The following is an 18,889-nucleotide window of genomic DNA, read 5'->3' as shown; positions in this document are numbered from 1 at the left end:
TGGAAATAGAAGATGAATATTTTCTGCCATGAAGAGTTCAGGATATATAATATTCACGAACTCATTTAAAAGGTTTTTTAAAATTTACTTCCTTAGAGAGAGAGAGAGAGATGAGGAGGGGCAGAGAGAGAGGGAGAGAAAGAATCCCAAGCAGGCTCCACACCGCCAGTGAGGAGCCCGATGCGGGTCTCAAACTCACAAACCATGAGATCATGACCTGAGCCCAAATCTAGAGTCCAACATTTAACTGAGCCACCCAGGTGCCTCTCATGAACTCATTTTAAAACAAAAACAAAAACAAACTAAACTATTTGACAGATAATCCCAGTTGAAAGTGAGGTGAATAATATAAAGATCTCAGGAATGAAAAAAACTACGAAAAAAAAGAACTAGTATGAAATACTGCTATGATCTGAATGTTTGTGTCCTCTCCCAAATTCCATGTGTTAAAATCCTAAATCCCAATGTGATGGTATGAGCAGGTGGGGCCTTTGGGAGGTGATGAGTCCCCTATAAGAGGCCCCTTCTGCCATGTGAGGACATATCAAAAAGATGGTTGTCTAACTAGTGGGTTCTCACTAGCCACCGAATTTTCCAAAGCTATGATCTTGGACTTCCCAGCCTCCAGAACTGTGAGAAATAAATATCTGTTGTTTATAAGCCACCTGGTTTAAGATATTTTTGTTACAACAGCCCAAACTGACTAGGATAATAAACACCAGGTTTATATAATTTCACAGCTATGGCTAATCATATGTGGGAATGAAGGCAGAATAAAAGGATATATGCTACCATAAGCCCTAACAAAGTAAAAAAAAAAAAAAAAAAAAGCAAAATCTGGAGAAGTGAGGTATAGAAGGAAGAATCAGTATAGTAATTCTCTTATTTTTTTGTAGTGGGGCGTTAGCAAAATACAATCTCAGACCAACTCCAGCCCAGCTTTTATAAATAAAGATTTATTGGAACACAGCCACACTCCGTTCATTCACCTGTCATCTCTGGCTGCTTTTGCTGCAATGCTAAAGCGGAATAGTTGGGACCAAGATCTCTGGGCTCGTAAGTGCCAAAGCGTTTACTATCTGACCCTTCACAGAAAATAGTTGTTGGCCTGTTACATAACACTGAGACAATGTCCACATATTTAAATTATATAAATATGTATGTTATCATACATATATGATATATATTTATATGATATATGATATATATATTTAAATTATATAAATATGTATGTTATCATACATATATGATATATATTTATATGATATATGATATATATATGATATATATATTTAAATTATATAAATATGTATGTTATCTCTAAGATGTTATATGTGGATTAAAAAATGAGTATGCTTTTTAAATTGCTTTAATAAAATTTTTTAACTGTAATGGGATCTTTATTGAGGACATTTTTCATCTAACCTATTTATGCATATACATGCCCATGTCTAAAATAATGTTCGTTGAATGTTAATACTTGTTACTTCTGAGTGGTAAGATCTGGAGTAAGTTTTTGCTTTTTTATGTTTGTGTAGTTCCTGATTGTTCTGTAATGAGCATGTATAATGTTTTAAAAAAACAGTAAAATGAATAATTATGATGAGGGACCATAAGGCAGGCTGAGGGCAAAGTACAAGCTAGCACCCCCCCCCCCAACCCCACCCCCAGGTGGGATACGTGTGATATTCCTCAGGCACTCCTGGCTGCCCAAGAACAAAGGAAAGGGAAGAAAACAAATGGTTCACTGAGGGAGATCACAGTCCTGCAGGACACGAGTCTCCATCAGTTTACAAATATCTTAGTAGATTACAAGAAAAAGGCAATCCTATCAGCCTGATCTCCAGAAACCTACAGTTTCCTGGAGCCCCAACATCACCTTCCCCTCCATAGTGATATGGAACAAAGGCCAAGAAGGAAATGGCCGGTAAAATTAAATTTCCTTATAACCTGCACCCCATTGACCAGTACTTGTGGCAAATACAGAGTAGAACATTTCTGCAGGAACCCCTACCGTCCTAATGCTAATGCCTTACTAGAGGAAAAACAACCTTAGCTTGACAACAGCGAGGCCTCAGGTATCATAGGCATTCTTTTTAGCACATCAAAGTCCTTCTGGAGGCCTCGGGTTTGGGGTTTGCCTTTACCCCCGCCGCACCCCCCCTCCCAACTCCTTAGTAAATAACCAGTCACTCCTCACAACCCCAGGGCAGCTCTTTCTGCCCATGGGTTCTGTCCCCGAGCTTTAATAAAATCACCTTTTTTGCACCAAACATGTCTTTAGGAACTCTTTGTTGCCCGTGGGCTCCGAACCCCCACCATTCCAAAACCTCATCGATCACACTGAAAAATTACTTTAAAAATATTCCATCTCCAACCCAGCTTCGCTGAGAAGACTGAACCTGTTGACTGAGAATTTCTTTCTTCCCTCCTTAATTTCTTTATTCCCTCCATAATTGCCACAAGAGCAGGTATGTACCTCCCTGTCTTCTTGAAGGTCACACGTCTGGCAGTCAGCCAGCCAGTGCTTGGCGAGAGACTACTCAGTAAGTATTTGTCAAATGAATGAGTGAACGGATTGGCAAAATATGTGTACTGACTGCTCCCTCGAGGTTATTTATTAGAAAACGAAAAAGGATGCGCCGAACCGTGTCCCCCCCACATCCATCTGTTGAATCACATAAATGATTAAGTAAAATGAGGCCATTGGGATGGGATCTGATCCAATCTGACTAGTGTCCTTAGATGAAGGGGAACTTTGGACACACGGCGGCACCAGGAATGCGCTCACACAGGAAAGACTGCGTAAGGTCATCTTGCAAAAGGTGACCATTCACAAGCCAAGGAGAGAGGCCTCAGAAGAAACCCCAACGGCCAACCCCTCCATCTTTGTCTTCCAGCCTCCAAAACTGGGAGAAAATACATTTCTGCTGTTCTATCCACCCAGCCTGTGGTGTTTTGTTATGAAAGCCTTAGAAAACGAATACAGCTCTTTATGAACTAGAAAGCAGTAAGTGAGGGACGCCTGGGTGGCTCAGTCGGTTAAGCGGCCGACTTCGGCTCAGGTCACGATCTCATGGTTTGTGGGTTCGAGCCCCACGCCGGGCTCTGTGCTGACAGCTCGGAGCCTGGAGCCTGCTTCGGATTCTGTGTCTGTCTGTCTCTCTCTGTCCCTCCTCTGCTTACTCTCTGTCTCCCTCTGTCTCTCAAAAATGAATAAATGTTAAAAAAAAGTTTTAGAAAGTAGTAAATGCAAACAACAGCTTAATATGCGGAAGAAAAATGGTTAGGCACTAATGAGAGATCAAGACGGCAAGTGTGTTCAAGCTATGTAGCTGAAGCAACAGAATTTAAGAAGCTGAATTCTGAGGTCAGAAAGGCAGGGACGACTTCACAAATTGTGGGCCCCAGGCCAAATGAAAATGTGGGGCCCCCCCGTCCAAAGAGATGAAAACCGTGCCAGTAAAGACACTAAAATATAAAGCTTTCTCTTTCTTCCACGGCCTTCCTCTCCTCTTGTCATGATGTTTTACAGCTGCTCTTTGATGTCGATCTCAGAAAAATGTTAATGTAATATTAGCATGAATTTTCCCGTTGTCTTTATATTGTGCAATGCTGCTCTTAAGGGCAAACGTGAGAGCATGTGACTCGATGAAGAATCACCGAAATTAGTTGATTTGTATCCTGTAGCTCACACGGGGACATGGATTTCCTTCTTACCAGAGCAGCGAAAATGCTGCAAAACACTAGCGCGGCTGGTTTTATTTCACATGTTGATACGTGCCCATTCTAGCAACGCTCTACCTTCACCTTACTGACAGGTGAGGAAGGGCTGCAGGGAAAGGAATTGTGGGCTGCCTCACCTTTCCCTTTGCTTCTGTGTCATAATTTTCAGCCGAAGTGTTGGCTATTACACAGAAGCAATATGACTAAGAAAGAATATGCCGGGGATCCTTGGTCAAGAATGTGATTGTCCCCTTTGTGTATTCAAAGCGAGTTCTGATTGGAACGCGGGCACAGCTTCTCGGGGGTTGAGGTCACACACTTGCCTTGTACTCATTTCGAGTCTCACCTAACTTGCATTTGTCGTGGGTGCAGCTGAGTCCTGTCCTCAGGGGGCATCGTTAAGGCTTCACGTAAATGAGGCCAAAAGGAACAGCAGCGGACATCCGAGTTACATGTATCTCCCTGCTCACATGCATGTGCCTTGTCTAGTTGGCTTTACCTACAAAAGTTTGAAGATAAATGATTGGGGCACTTGGATGTCTCGGTCAGTTGGGCATCTGACTCTTGATTTTGGCTCAGGTCATCATCTTGCAGTTTGTGAGTTTGAACCTTGAGTTGGGTTCTGCACTGACAGCATGGAGCCTGCTTGAGATTCTCCCTCTCTGTCTCTGCCTGTCTCTCTCTCTCTCTCTCTCTCTCTCTCTCCACCTTCTCTTGAATAACAAACAGATAAATGTAAGAAAAAGATAAAATTATGAAGAACTTCAAGCTGGCCACAGCAGAGCATCAAAGTACGCACAGGGTCCTGTGAATGTGAGCTCCTGGTGAACTGTCATTCAAGAGCAAAGACATCGAGGGGGCCCCAGGCTGACTGCAAGCAAACAAGCATCCGGTAGAGGTCTCTAAAGCCTTCCTGTAAAAAAGTGTCACGGTGAAGTTCAGTGTCCACCCCTCAAAAGTAGACACAGGAATGAATCATTTCATGCTCCTAATGTCCAGTGGGTTTTACGGGTCAGACTGAGAACCTATATAACACAAAACCACCTTTCTAAGGGGACTGTTCTTGAGTTCTCAAAGACTGGCCTGCAAATGTTCTGAAGTAAAAGCTACCTGTTCCCATCAGTCTTGGGTGAACATGTGACTCTTTAATAAGGCAGAGCACAGTCAGGCACCTTGCCAGGACCAGGAAGGGAAGGATGGAGACTACCTGGTACAGTGGGATCCCCCGGCTAGAAGCCTGGAGACCCAGGTCGGGATCAGCTCCAATAAGAAACGTGTAGCCTTAATAACTCATTTCCAATCGGGCTCATTTCTTTCTTCTGCAAAACAAGTGGGTTGGATTTTGATGATCCCCAAAGGCCCATACTGAGCTAAAAATACCCCAACCAGCAAAACTTTGTGTGACGGAGAAGGGAGAGAGAAAAGAGTGACAGAGTTGCATGGAATAACTTAGCAGTGAATAATAAACTGGGGCCAATTTTAGAAACCAAGGGGCTGGTCCTTACCGGCTCTTTGCAGGTCTTGCAAGTTCCCTGGCCACTTCCGGTCTGACTTCTTCCAGGCCAAGGGTGGACTGGGGCAATGGGTCATGGGCACCTTTCCCAGCCAGCTGTTTCCTGCCTGCCCACCTGGAGTGATGCTTTGCTCCTGTTACTCCGTTGTCCAACATTGGCCAATTTGTGATGCTCTGTCAGAAGAAGATCATGGAGGACTTGTGACCTCTCTGTTTTGTTTTATTTTATTTTATTTTATTTTATTTTATTTTATTTTATTTTATTTTTTTAATATACTTTATTGCCAAGGTAGCTAAAGTACAGTGTATATAGTGTGCTCTTGGTTTCAGGGGTAGATTCCCGTGATTCATCGCTTACATACAACACCCAGTACTCATCCCAACAAGTGTCCTCCTCAATGCCCATCACCCATTCTAATGTTTTAATCGCCACTGTTTTTCTGACTAACCCCTTGCTGGCCTCTGATCCCCTTAAGTCTCTGGGAACATCGATGGAAGCAAAGTACTCAACTGACAATAAAGTTTGGAAGAAAGCAAGGTGGGGTTAACACCTGAGATCTAGCTTTGATCTTAAAAGCTGGGTGACCTCAAACAGGTGCCTTCTTCCTGTGGTTATCAGTTTTTCCCCTCCCCAGCATCTCTTCTCAGGTGACAGCACCTTGATTTTCTATTGTGGATGCACCTCTTTTCTATTGTGAAATCCTAATATTTCAGTGGGATTGACCCTTCTCCCAGCTCCAGGAGTATGTCTGTACTGGCCTAATCCAACTGGTACATCCCATATCTCTGGCCACAGTGATGGATCAGGGCCAAGAACAGGAGCAGTTAGAGCCAACAGGAAGGCTTCAGGCCTGTAATAGGGCTTCTGGGGAAGAAACGTTCGTTATCTGTTCACTAGATTTGAAGACATAAGCATGTGAGGCTTAGAGTTGTGGCAGCCATCTCCCCGACACGAAACCAGGCCAGTCTGAGATTGAAATCAACAAACGTATGAGGAAAAGCAGAACAAATAGCAAAGTAGAGACACTGTGTTTCAACAACATTTTCCGAGCCTCTGGATCAAACTGTACCTGAAGCCAAAAGCCACCCCTAGATCTGAGTCAGTTAATTCTTTTTGTTTGTTTAAAACGGTTTAAACTGAAGTTTTGGTCACTTGCAAGAACAATAATCCTAACTACTACACTTCACCTCTCTGGACCCCAGTTCCCTCTACTGCGAAATGGCTATTTTGTGGACAGTAATTAGCATGGGCCAGCACAATGGCATCTTTTCCAGGAGTGCTCATAATTCCAGGGTGGTGGCAAAGGGAATACCTCAAAGTGCCAGGGACTTGCGGCTTCACCCACTAAAAATCAGATATCATAGTACTGTGAGGAGGAGCAGAGAGAGAGGGGGGCAGAGGATCTGAAGTGGGCTCCGTGCTAACAATAGTGCTAACAATAGTGAGCCCAATGAGGCTCAAACTCACAAACCATGAGGTCCTGAGCTGAAGTCGGACACTCAACCGACTGAGCCACGCAGCTGCCCCTATAACTCTGCATTTCTAACTAGAGTTATCACATCCATCGTTGTGGCCAGAGATATGGCATGTACCAACTGGATTCGGCCAGTATAAACCTATCTGGGAAGCTGGGAGAAGGCTCAATCCCACCGAAAACATTAGGATTTCATAATAGAAAACAGGTGCACCCACAATAGAAGTCAGGGTGCTGTCCCCTGGGAAGAGGTTGCTGGGGAGGGAGAGAACTGATTTCTAACTGCTGAGCCCCAGATACCATATTCAACTGACCAGGAGAGGCCTCTCAACTTGGTTGGATCCCACAGCCCTCCCTCCCCTCTCCTGTGTTTCCAAAGTTAATGGCACCACGCCCCAGTTGCCCAAAGCTGAAACCTAGAAGTTGCCCTTCCTTCGTCTCCCTCTGCCTTCAGAGTCTGTTCCATTTGCAAACCTCGTGAAGTTGGCCTTTAAATAGCTCTCGTAGTTTCATCTTTCTCTCCGACTCTCCCGCCACTTCTGTATTGCAAACACCGCCCACCCCTGCCGTGCCCTCGCCCCGCCCCCTGCATCTTGCCCAACCCGCTGACGCAATTTCTAATTGGTCTGAAGATGGCTCTTCCCTTTCCGGTTTCTGGTTTCAGCTCCCTCCCCTCATCTCTGTGGGCCTAGAAGTGGGTAACGGCGGCACTACCCCTGAGCGACCACGTGATCCTTTGCGGTTCCTCTTTGTAAACAAATCTTCCCTAGATTATTCTCAGTTGAGGGTCCCGTCCATTTCTCACTGGGAGCCTAACTCTCACAGGTCTGCCCATGAGCACCTCACTCCCCACGAGGAGGACCCCATGATGACTCTCCCCCCGCCCCCCCATTCTGAGTCTGCCGATCTTGGAGATCAGACAGGAGGGAGGAGGACCTGAGAAGCCCATGATGGCAGGGCCAGGCTTGGCTTTGGGTAAGCCCTGGCGATTTGTGGGAGAAGAGCTGTTGAAACCTCTCTACCAGAATGCAGGCCTACCTCCTCTTTGTCCTCGGTCTGGGGCCCTGCTTGTCAATGCTGCAGCAAATAGGAAAAATGTCACTGACCATCCCCTCACGGACGGCCTTCTGGTGCAAGATTAGTGAGGCTTCCAAACACACAGAGGTTTCGTCACCGTAGATCTTTCTAATGCCAGCTGATGTTTTCCATTTACGAAGTTCTCTTACTAGAGCTAGCTTTGCCCTGAATGTTTGTGAGCGGGCAGTACTCGGGTAGCTAGCGGTCACTCTTAACCGGGAGAGAAGACAGGTGAGGGAAGCAGAGCAAACACACCCAGTCTGACCCAGCGGGTCGTGAATTTTCCGCATCGGAGGAGAGCGTCCTATTTGTATAACACGTTACAGTTGAACGACGGCCTTTCATCTCCAGCGGCTGGCACACGGCTGAATGATCAATCTCCGTTTCGTAAATGATGCGATGAATGTGTAGCGTCTTTTTCTCCTCTTCAAAATAACCCTAGAAGGTAGGCAGAACAGAGATTCCCAGTCCCACTTCACAGAAAAGGCAACCCGGGTCCAAGGGGGTGGGAGAAGTTCCTGGAGACCGCACAGCCAGCAACTATAACAGCTCAAACCAGAATCTAGGTGTGTCGGGCACCCGAACCGGTCCGCTTACGGAGGACACCGGCCCGTCGTCAGAGAGGGGAAGGGCTTCTGGAAGGCGTAGGGGCTTGGATCACAACCTGCCTCGACAGGCACTGCTGTAGCCCAGATGGGAGCTGCCACGGGGCGTTGGAGATGGGTAGGCAGAAGTTCAGGCTGCAGAGCAGCTGGGAATTGAGCAAAAGGAGAAAGAGAAAGATCTTCCGGTGCCAAGACTCCAGGGAAACGTTTGTTGACTTTTTGCTTTGTATCGACTATTTCCAACTAGGCGTGGAGCTAACTTTTTGATACAAGGACTCCCCGGGGTGGGTGGGGAGTTCATGACCCCGTTGCCGTGGCTCTCCAAGCAATCGCAAAGCCACAGCAGCTCCAGGCAGATGCCTGGATTACGCGGAAAGCGTGGAGGGAACTACACAGAAAACAGCGAGCACTCCTGGGAAAGCCAAGACAGAACAACAAGAATTTAAAGGGCAAAACAAGAACAGTGAGGGGGGTGGGACCACCGTCGTCAGCGCTGTGCCTTCGGGATGCCAGCGAGGCCTCTCCTGGACTGCTGCCCTGCAAAATTGTTCCCTAGAAAACTGAACTAGGACAGGTCCAGAGGAGCCAGCAGCCTTAGCTCTCAGCCAGACCTCTTAACATGGGTCTCTTGGTGGGATACTCCAAACACGTAGATAGGAACATACATACACCCCCCTGCTCATAAGCTGTCCTTGCTCCCTATCACCTGCAGAGTGAAGTCTGGGTGCTTCTCCAAGAGCCCACGGGCCCTACTGAATTTTTCTCTCCACCTGCAACAATTTTCTTGAATTGCATTTGTGCGGATTTCTCCCTCCTTGGCTAACTCGGGTTTATCCTGAGGCTTATGCTTCAATGTTTCTTTTTCCAGGGCACACCCGCCTCCACAGTGGACCCAGCGCTCCTTCTACATGCTTCTACAACATCACCGACCTTTAATAATGGCCACACTGCCAACTCCGTCAGGGGCATGCGTGTGGCATCCTCCGTGTATGTCCTGTGGGCAGCAGCGGTCATAGCACTTAGGAAGGGTCCGTTAAGTATCTGTTCAGTAAATAGGAGGGAGAACTAGTCAACGTCTTTGTAAGAACTTTCTCTTTCCCCTTGCAAGGAGGGAAGGGGAAATAACCAAGTGGGGAGGGGATTTAAGCAAAGGGATTTTCTGAAGGCTAGGAACCCGATGAAATAAATGACCCTTAGTCTAGGGGTGGTCAAGCAGTGTATTATCTCCTTTGATGACCGTGCAGCCACAAATGCTTCTGCTGAAAAGAAGGACCACATTGGAAGTATTGGAGAGATTTGGAGATGTCCTTCCTTGCGAATAAAAGCAGAGAATCAAAATCCACCGAAAGTCTGGACACATCCGAAAAGTGATCGCACGTAAATCGCTACTGCTCGGGCAGGAAAAGCAACTTGTATGAGGCCCAGAGATGCTGGTGTTTGACCTTGGTCCCAAGAAACCTGGCCTCCCTGTGGATCTGTTTGCCTAAAACTGTTGACACCAAAGCTCCAAACAATATGATTCACCCATAGAAAATGATCAACACATGAAGGGAGAAATGACGACAGAGACTTGTCCGGGTCAACTGTTGGCATGTAGGGTGGTCAGTAACTGGCTGCTGAGAGGTAGAAAGAATAAACGAATAATAAATAGGTCTGCAGTTCAAGATTTCTGCCACCAGATGGCGAAGTTCTTTTCCTCCTTCTTTTTTCCTGCAAATGGAAGCATCGTTTTGGAGATTTTCAAGTGGGAGGATTTACCTTAAAATCAAACAGTTCTCTGGAGAAATAACATCTTTTATTAAGATAGTTTATGGGCACGTCTACAAGCCATGCATACTTAGCTTGAACATTCCACAAATAGCAATAACATTTTTTTCATTGTCTTTGCTATCCCTCCTGACTCCCCACTCCAGTCAGCTCTGGACAAATAATGTCATTAGAAGGAGACAGTGTCCCTGGGTGTGAGTAGCATCATGGTTAGAGGGGGAGGGGCACCTGGGTGGCTCAGTCGGTTAAGCATCCGACTCTCGGTTTCGACTCAGGTTCACGAGTTCAAACCTCACATCGGGCTCTGCACTGACAGTGCGGAGCCTGCTTGGGAGTCTCTCTCTCTCCGTCTCTCTCTGCTCCTCCCCTGCTCATGCTCTCTCAAAATAAATAAATAAAAACTTTAAAAAATTTAGAAAGGAAACAGAGGAGGAATGCTAGATGGGTGGTGGCAGGGGAAGTTGAGTATCTAAGAAGCTCACGCTCTTTGGGGATCAACAGACCTTTACCCCAGTTACAATACAATGTATTGGATACTAGAATGGTGGTGTGTGGATGATGTTTTGCGGACCCAGAGGTGCGAACAACAACCCCGTCTTAGTTGAGGGGGGTACAGTAAGTCCTTAGAGGCATAGCTCATGGGTTGGATGGACTTTGAAGGATGAGAAGGAATTCACCAAGGTACCAAGGCAGGAAGAGTATTCACTCATTCATCATATATCTACAGACTGCCCGTCACTCTGCTGGTCACTGCGGACACAGTGTGAGGAGTAGGGGCCAGGGGGTCCTTCCAGCAGAGAGAGCAATGAAATGCTCTTCAGGAAGAAGACTCAGCCCCTGTGAAATTATTTGTGACAGGTGGGGAAACCTCCAGGTATATTTAAGAACCAGTAGAAAGTGCTGTTGTGTTAGGATGTACATTGGGAAAGGAGGAAGGAAAACGGTGGCGGTGGGGGGGGGGGGGGGCCTTGGGTGGCTCAGTCAGTTAAGCGTCCAACTCTTGATCTTGGCTCAGATCATGATCTTGGTTGAGATCATGATCTCACGGTTGGTGAGACTGAGCCCCGAGTCGGGCTCTACGCTGACAGCAGAAAGCCTGCTTGGGATTCTCTCTCTCCCTCGCTCTCTGCCCCTCCCCAGCACATTCTCTCTCTCTCTCCCTCAAAATAAATAAATAAACTTAAAAAAAGAAAGAAAGAAAATGGTGGGAGCTGAGACCAAAGAGAAGGGCAGCATCGAGTTTGCAGAAGACCTCAGACTTTATCCGAAAACTCAATCTTTCCCAAACAAGTGTCATACCCATAGCAACCTCACCATTTCTTCCACAGCCTCATTCTGTCAGAACTATTCTTTCCTCATTTTTCTTTCAATACACTTAATTTTTTACCTTAACAATTTTTAAGGAGAACAATACGATGGCTCTTACTAAATATAGAAAAAACCGAGATCCTTTGCCATGAAGAGCAGGTAACCAGAAAAATAAATACAAAACCAATAAAATTTTCAAATGTCTTACATAACCTCCGAAAATGTTCTCAAGCAGTTCACATCCTGTACTTCAGGATGTGGGGACAGAGGACACTGAGAGGATTGAATTAGGAAACTGCGGAGTTGAGATTGCATTTTAAAAATCAGTGCTAAAAGCACTATTCCATTTATATCCCCTACAAAAATGTGATAATGATCCTGGCAGCCCTAAAAAGGGATATTCCTGGACAAGAACTTCTCCTCCCAAGGGGCTTTCCAGTGGAGAGTTACACGAAGCCAACTTTGAAAGCCCTGCTGAAGAGCAGGTTACCACACAAAAACTCGGAGACAGACCGGGTAAGGATGGCCCGCTCGCTGAAATCCCCATGTTTAGTGGCATTTCCTCCAGCTTGGGGAGGATGGCTTAGCTACTTGGCAGCTGACAAATAAAGAGATTTGGATAAAGCTCCTGAAAATGAGGAACTAGCTCATAATTCTTGACTAGGGAAAACCGCAATACAAAGTCTAATAGACTCTTTTTTGTTTGTCTTATGAACTCATATCTGGCAGCTTAGAGGAAGAAGCCTACTTAAGTACCCATCTCCTGGTGCAGTTTTAGCTTTTCATTTTTGCCATGTGACAGATATTTATGAAGCACCTATAAAAAGGCATGTGCGGAGTAGAAATCGAAGGTGCTTAACGGGGTTACCCATTCAAGGGCTAACAGGTGCCAGGAGAGATATGTTAAAGAGAGAAGCAGCCCAGCGGAGGCCAGTCGGGCATGGTGGGGACTGTGGTGAACTGGAGAACACAGTCTGCATTCCCAAACAGAAACTGCTATCAGCTGTAGTCAACAGTGGCAATGCAGGAATGTGCGGCCCGTGTTGACAGGACTTCAGATGTTTCAACCAAAAAAAAAAAAAATCACTGCGCAGTGGTCATTCTATTTAGGGGGACAGTACGGGGTGGGAGGAATACCTCTTGAATTTTAAAAGCTGCCAAGGGAATCAAAAAAGTTTTAAATACTCTGAGGGCCAAGTAAAACAGATCTACAGATGGGATGCAATCCGAGGGCTCCGGAGAGTGACCTCTGGGTGTCTCAGAGTCTCAGCCTTTTGGGGGCTTGTGTGTTGGGAGATAAGACGTGTTCATAAATAACTCTGATACAGAACATGGCGATAAGTGTTGCGTGAGCCAGAGAAAGTGCTGGAAGAATTCAGAGGAGGAAGAAACAACCGAGTAACAAAGCCCTAAGTGGGGAGTAGAGGTTTCTCACAAAGCTATTTCTGGCCACATTTCAAGGAGCCCACTAACCTCAACGAGAAAAGGAGAGAGAGGTGTCCAGGGAGCCCAACAGGCAGGTCAGTGAAGTAGTTAATAAAGTCAGGACCGAGCATCAGAATACCCCAGGGAGCATGTTCACGACGCACATGACTAGCCCTGACCGCAGACGTCCTAAATAGGAACTGCCTGGGTTGTGAATTATGCCCTCAAATTTTAAAATGTCTCTTCAGTAAATCCTCATTAAGGCCCTTCTTTAAGAATCTCTGCTCAGGGGCGCCTGGGTGGCTCAGTCGGTTGAGCCTCTGACTTTGGCTCAGGGCACGATCTCACGAGTTCAAGCCCCGCGTCGGGCTCTGTGCCTGGAGCCTGCTTCGGATTCTGTGTCTCCCTCGCTCTCTGGCCTCCTCCACTCACTCTCTCTCTCTCTCTCTCTCTCTCAAAATTAAGTGAACATTAAAAAAACCCTAAAAACAAAAAAGGAATCTCTGCTCAAAGGAGGTGACCCCAAAATGCTGACTAAAACAACGAATATGATTCTTTTGTCCTTATTCCCCTCAATTCAGACAACCTAGGATTTGTAGGCTGTCGGGTTGCCACCCAGAGTTAAGGCAGACTAGAATGTACTGGGAATATATAGTGTGTGTCTGCACCAGGGGACCCCAGCCAACAGGTTGTGCCAAGGCCATTGATGGGCCTCAGTAAAGCACTGAATTAGACCATAGAAAGCACCTTCTTGTTTTTTTTTTTTTTTAAGTTTATTTATTTGCTTTAAGAGAGAGATACAGAGAGAGAGAGACAGAGAGAGAGAGAGAGAGAGAGAGACGGCAGGAGGGGCAGAAAGAGAAGGAGAGAGAATCCCGTGCGGACTGTCCGTGCAGACCCCGATGCGGGACTTAAACTCACAAACTGTGAGATCATGCTGCGAGCCGAAATCTAGAGTCAGGCGCTTAACCAACTGAGCCACCCAGGAGCCCCTAGAAAGCACCTTCTTGCTCTTGGTCTACTTGGAGCGGGCGCCATTTTGTTATCCACACAAAGGCTCTCTGTGCTAGACTGGCCTGCAGATTTTACAAGAATTACTGTATTTCCAAGCCATCTTTCTCTAAATGCTACCTAATAACAAATTCCATAGCCCTTTTATTGACACAGAGTAAAAAGAAAACATGGCCCGAAGCGTATATTGAATATGCCTAGGATTGAGGATGGGATTTGTATTCAACACAGTGCTATAAATCCAGGAAGTTCACCCACATGCTTCCAACTTATACTCAAAGCCCCATCGGAATCTTTCCATCTACGCTTAAACTTTCAGCCTCTTTCAGGCATCTCTGGGCTCAGTTTTCACATCAAAGAAACCCAGCAAGTAGTCCCTGTTGTTTCACTATTTTTGTTGCCACATGAGAGATATCTCTGGGCTCCCCTCTCGCCACCGATCATCCCTCCTGAGGCCCGCTTATCCAAACACCGATCTACCTCCAACAACTCTTGTTTCACACTGTGCACTGTCCCAAAGTAGGCGTACAAAGAATGCAGTGTTCTTCGGTTGTTTGAATCACATGCATTTCAAAGTCAGGGCAGCCTTTAGCATGCAGAGGGGGGCTGCTGCCTCAGAGGGCCCCTCCCTTTTGAGCTACGACCATCTCTTATTTCCCAGTTCCCAGTAAAATGGCAAGTGGTACGTGCCTTCGAAGCTGTGAAGTGAAAAAGGCTTCCTAATTAAAGTTAACGACTCCACAGAGCTCTAGCAGCGACCGTCAGTAAAAGAGAAATATTTGCATTTTGTGAACTATGTGCGCTGCCCAAAATAAAATAAGGGGAATACCCTTGAATCCTGCGAGGGGAAGTGGCCCCAGGAACCTTGAAGCTGCAGTCGGAAGGGTGGACACTGCTCACTCAGCTCCATTAGGCTTGTGTACTTGCCGAGGGAAGGTACCAACTCCTTTCAACAACACCGCTGCATGCTGCGTGAACTTTGTAGTTTAGAAACGTTTACACCCACTGCTTCTTTTCTATTTTCACAGCACCCTTGAGTGGTGGGCCGAGCAGGATTATTATAAGCATCTTACAAAGAAGCTGTAATGTAGCAGCAAAGCCATGTTGCTGCCAAACGTCCCTTTACCCTTCTCCTAATTCTCCTCCGGGGAGCACCCTCCCCCGTTCTCGGTCCGTGTGCTTTGGCAGGATCTGACAGCGCCATTTGTCACTCTCGGGACGGGAAATGTGAATCAGGACACTAGACTCTTCAGGTCCCGCAAATTACTTCAGGGACAGGCCTGTACTTGGTTAAGGTTAATGAGATGTGAGAAAGCTTCTTTTGGTTGGTGGAGAGATGTGTCTACCTCCCCCTTTGGTTTTTGAGAGAGAGAGAGAGAGAGAGAGAGCACGAGCAAGCATCAAGTGGGGGAAGGGCAGAAGAAGAGAGAGAGAGAGAGAGAGAGAAAGAGAGAGAGAATCTTAAGCAGGCTGCACACTCAGCATGGAGCCTGACTTGGGGCTCGATCTCATGACCATGAGATTGTGATCTGAGCCGCAATCAAGAGTCAGTTGCTTGACCGACTGAGCCACCCAGGCGCCCCTACTTTGCTTCTTACCATCAGATGAGAACCACCAGAAAGAGAGACTCAGTCTGGGTGAAATGATTGGCTTTCAAATCTTGAAGCAGTTACATTTTCTTTCCTCCTCCTCCTCCTCCTCCTCCTCCTCCTCCTCCTCCTCTTCCTCCTCCTCCTCCTCCTCCTTCTCCTTCTCCTCTTTCTCCTCCTCCTCCTCCTCCTCCTCCTCCTTCTCCTTCTCCTCCTCCTCCTCCTCCTTATTCCTTTTTTTTGTTTTGCTTAACCTAACTTGTGCTGGGATTGATTGATACACGCAACTGAAATTCAAATTCAAAATGCTTATGGTATCCGCTTTCCCATAATGTCACTTGGCTTGCGGCCCACAGAGGTGCCCTAGACCCCGTTCAGCATCACCTTTCTGCATTTCTGCGCGTGTTGTTAACTGGCAACTTGTCTCCATGTTTCAGGGACAGAAGTGAGAGAGGAAATGTAGCCAACTCCTCTTTATGCGGTCTAAAAATTTCTGGCTACTGACCAGCCAGTGGATTGCATACCCTTGGCTCAAGTGCACCCTTCCTTCCTGACCCACCCCGCAGTGGCCAAAGGGTGGGGATGGGGAAAGGCCGATGGGTGATAAGGCACAGGACATGACCACTTACGTGGCAGAGGCTTAGAAAAAGCAGCTCACTTAGAAAGAGACTGTAGGCACAGCAAACCTTTCTACAGAGCTAGTGCTTCTCAGTAGAGTCTCAGGGATCCACAAATTCTTGGGCATCCTATGATGATGTTATACTTTTTCATTTTAGTTTTATGATCACGCGAACATTTTTAATACTTAGGTCACCAGCATAATGACCTGAGGAAATTTCTGGGTCTGTATCCGTTCTGTTTATAAGCAGACTGACCCCAAGTGATGCCACTTAGCTATGACGGCAAGTGAAAAACAAAGACACAGGCTGTCTTAATAACTAAGTGATGTGTTCACATCAAGTGAGAGCCAAATGACATCACAGAACTTCATGGAACAAAAGTTTTGCAACAATGCAAATAGAAAATCTGTGAGGAGAAATCTGAGGCTCGTGGGAGACCAGACAAGTCAAACTCCCAGTAGCCTTCAAATTGTATGCTGTCTGCTAATGTAATCTGCTATTTCAACCTCAAGCTCTGCCCTCAAAAGTCTCAGAATTCCCTCTTGGGTACTTTAGCAATGAGTAAGGTAAGCAGGGATGCCTTGCCTTTGGGCTTTAACGTCCAGGCGAAGAGAGTTCTTGAAGGAGCAGGTAACCAAGACTGAGAATAACATGTTTTATAGAGCGGGTACATATGTGTATTTGCTAAAATATCATAACCACTAAAAATGAAATAAATTGTCTTAAGAAACCAAATGCTTGGTAAGATAAATACATAAGGTGCACTTTTCTTTCTTCTTGGGTCTTAACTCTTATTAATCTCTACTAAGATAAATGATTTTATTCTTTGCATTTTTGTTACTTAATAAGACTTTCCATGAATCTCCAAAACGTTCACCTTGGAGTCAAAAGCTCTTCCTTGGGCATACTTACATCTGGTACTTTAAGGATCTAACCCAGTGTGTTACTAATCAACTCCCTTCCTCTATTCCTTCCGTCTTTCCTTCCTTCCTTCCTTCCTTCCTTCCTTCCTTCCTTCCTTCCTTCCTTCCTTCCTTTCCTTCTTCCATCCCTGCTTCACAAATATTTACTGAGAAACTGCTGTATTCCACTCTGTGTACTAGGTGCCGAGTACATAACAGAAAGCCTGCCAGCTATGATCCCTCTCCTAATGACCTCATTGCCAAATAGGCACCTCCGTTGAAAGCCCTACCTACTTGCTTGGGTTGAATCAAAGCTCCACTGTTTTTGATTTTTAGCTTGTATAAGGAAAAAGCTGTTAAGAGAGAAAAGAAAGGTGATGTCTTGTCTTTGTGTACCAACACATAGTGATTTCTGTTTCTTTTTTTTTGGGGGGGGGAGCTTCCAAATATGAAAGAATTGTGAGTCAGATTTGTCATGCTGTATCTATAAGGAGTGGGCCGTACCCTGATCGGCAGCGCTGAAAAATGTGCAACGGGTCCACTTTGAATGGAGACATTGTAAGACTAGATTTGAATGATGTGATTCTGGTGGGCCCACTAGTCCCAGTAGACCTGGTACTTCCTTCAGCATCAGCACAATGGGTCAGCCAGGCCCTGACGCACGTAGCATCCTATCGGTTGACCATGGTGACAATTTCGCAGGAGTGCATGTAACCTTAGCTGGGCCAAACCAAGGCCTCCCCTGGGATTTTCTGCTTTGGAACAGGTGAAAGTTTACTTTACCCTCTAGGTTCAAGGAGCAGAAAAAAATGTGAACCTGAATGTGTTTACTGCTTTATTGCTCTGCAGATGAAAGATGGCCACTACGTTTGGAAAAGATGAAATCACCACGTGAAAACCTAGAGTGTTGACAGAGAGGAGAAAAGCCCTGTCTTGATGACATCATCTGAGACCCTCAGTATGGGTGTGCTTGAAGAAAGACCTAATAAGTGTCCTTTTCTGTATAAAATAGTTTAACTCGGGGCGCCTGGGTGGCGCAGTCGGTTAAGCGTCCGACTTCAGCCAGGTCACGATCTCGCGGTCCGTGGGTTCGAGCCCCGCGTCGGGCTCTGGGCTGATGGCTCAGAGCCTGGAGCTTGTTTCCGATTCTGTGTCTCCCTCTCTCTCTGCCCCTCCCCCATTCATGCTCTGTCTCTCTCTGTCCCAAAAATAAATAAACGTTGAAAAAAAAATTAAAAAGAAAAAATTAAAAAATAAAATAGTTTAACTCTTCGCTTTTGTCACTCATAACTTGAAAAGTCTTGACTGCTAGAAGTTTACATGGATTGTTATTTGTTATTTGAAGTAGTTCACTAAGATATTTTCCCTAGTGGTTTTACTTAAAGAGAAACACGTGTGTGTGTGTGTGTGTGTGTGTGTGCATGTGTGCGTGTGTGTGTGTGTGTGTGCATGAATATGTTTTCTTCTGAGCACGTTAGAAACAGGTGAGGAGGGACTCCAAGGGGAGGCTCAAACCTTGAAAACTATGGCTTCCTTATAGGTAACCAGATCCTGTTATGTTATGGATCAGAGCAAGTGAATGAATCCATTAATCCAATGCATCCGTTGAAAAACATCTGCCAAGCAGTTATCTTTTAATTCTTTTGAGAATACTAAAATAAACATGCCAATGTATTTTTCTTTCTTTCTTTCTTTCTTTCTTTCTTTCTTTCTTTCTTTCTTTCTTTCTTCCTTCCTTCCTTCCTTCCTTCCTTCCTTCCTTCCTTCCTTCCTTCCTTCTTTTCTTTCTTTCTTTCTTTCTTTCTTTCTTTCTTTCTTTCTTTCTTTCTTCTTTCCTTCCTTCCTTCCTTCCTTCCTTCCTTCCTTCCTTC

The 18,889-nt window shown here is 45.8% G+C and overlaps 1 long non-coding RNA gene across 3 annotated transcripts in view; it reads right to left on the bottom strand.

Annotated features, from left to right (window-relative positions):
* LOC111562309 overlaps nucleotides 1-8,571 on the bottom strand; it is a 56,448-nt gene extending 47,877 nt beyond the window's left edge. For 2 of the 3 annotated variants that reach the window (XR_002745476.2, XR_002745477.2), the window contains exons 1-2: nucleotides 7,753-8,570; nucleotides 5,232-5,413 (exon numbers count right to left, since the gene is read on the bottom strand). This is a non-coding gene — a long non-coding RNA (uncharacterized LOC111562309). Of the gene's footprint in view, nucleotides 1-3,201; nucleotides 4,640-5,231; nucleotides 5,414-7,752 lie in introns of those variants that run through there. The other variant, XR_006585154.1, reaches the window with a different exon arrangement.
* Nucleotides 8,572-18,889: the final 10,318 nt, after the last annotated feature.

The sequence above is a fragment of the Felis catus genome, chromosome A1, assembly GCF_018350175.1.
Source record: "Felis catus isolate Fca126 chromosome A1, F.catus_Fca126_mat1.0, whole genome shotgun sequence".
Lineage (NCBI taxonomy): Eukaryota > Metazoa > Chordata > Mammalia > Carnivora > Felidae > Felis > Felis catus.
This window is presented reverse-complemented; position numbering and strand designations above follow the sequence as displayed.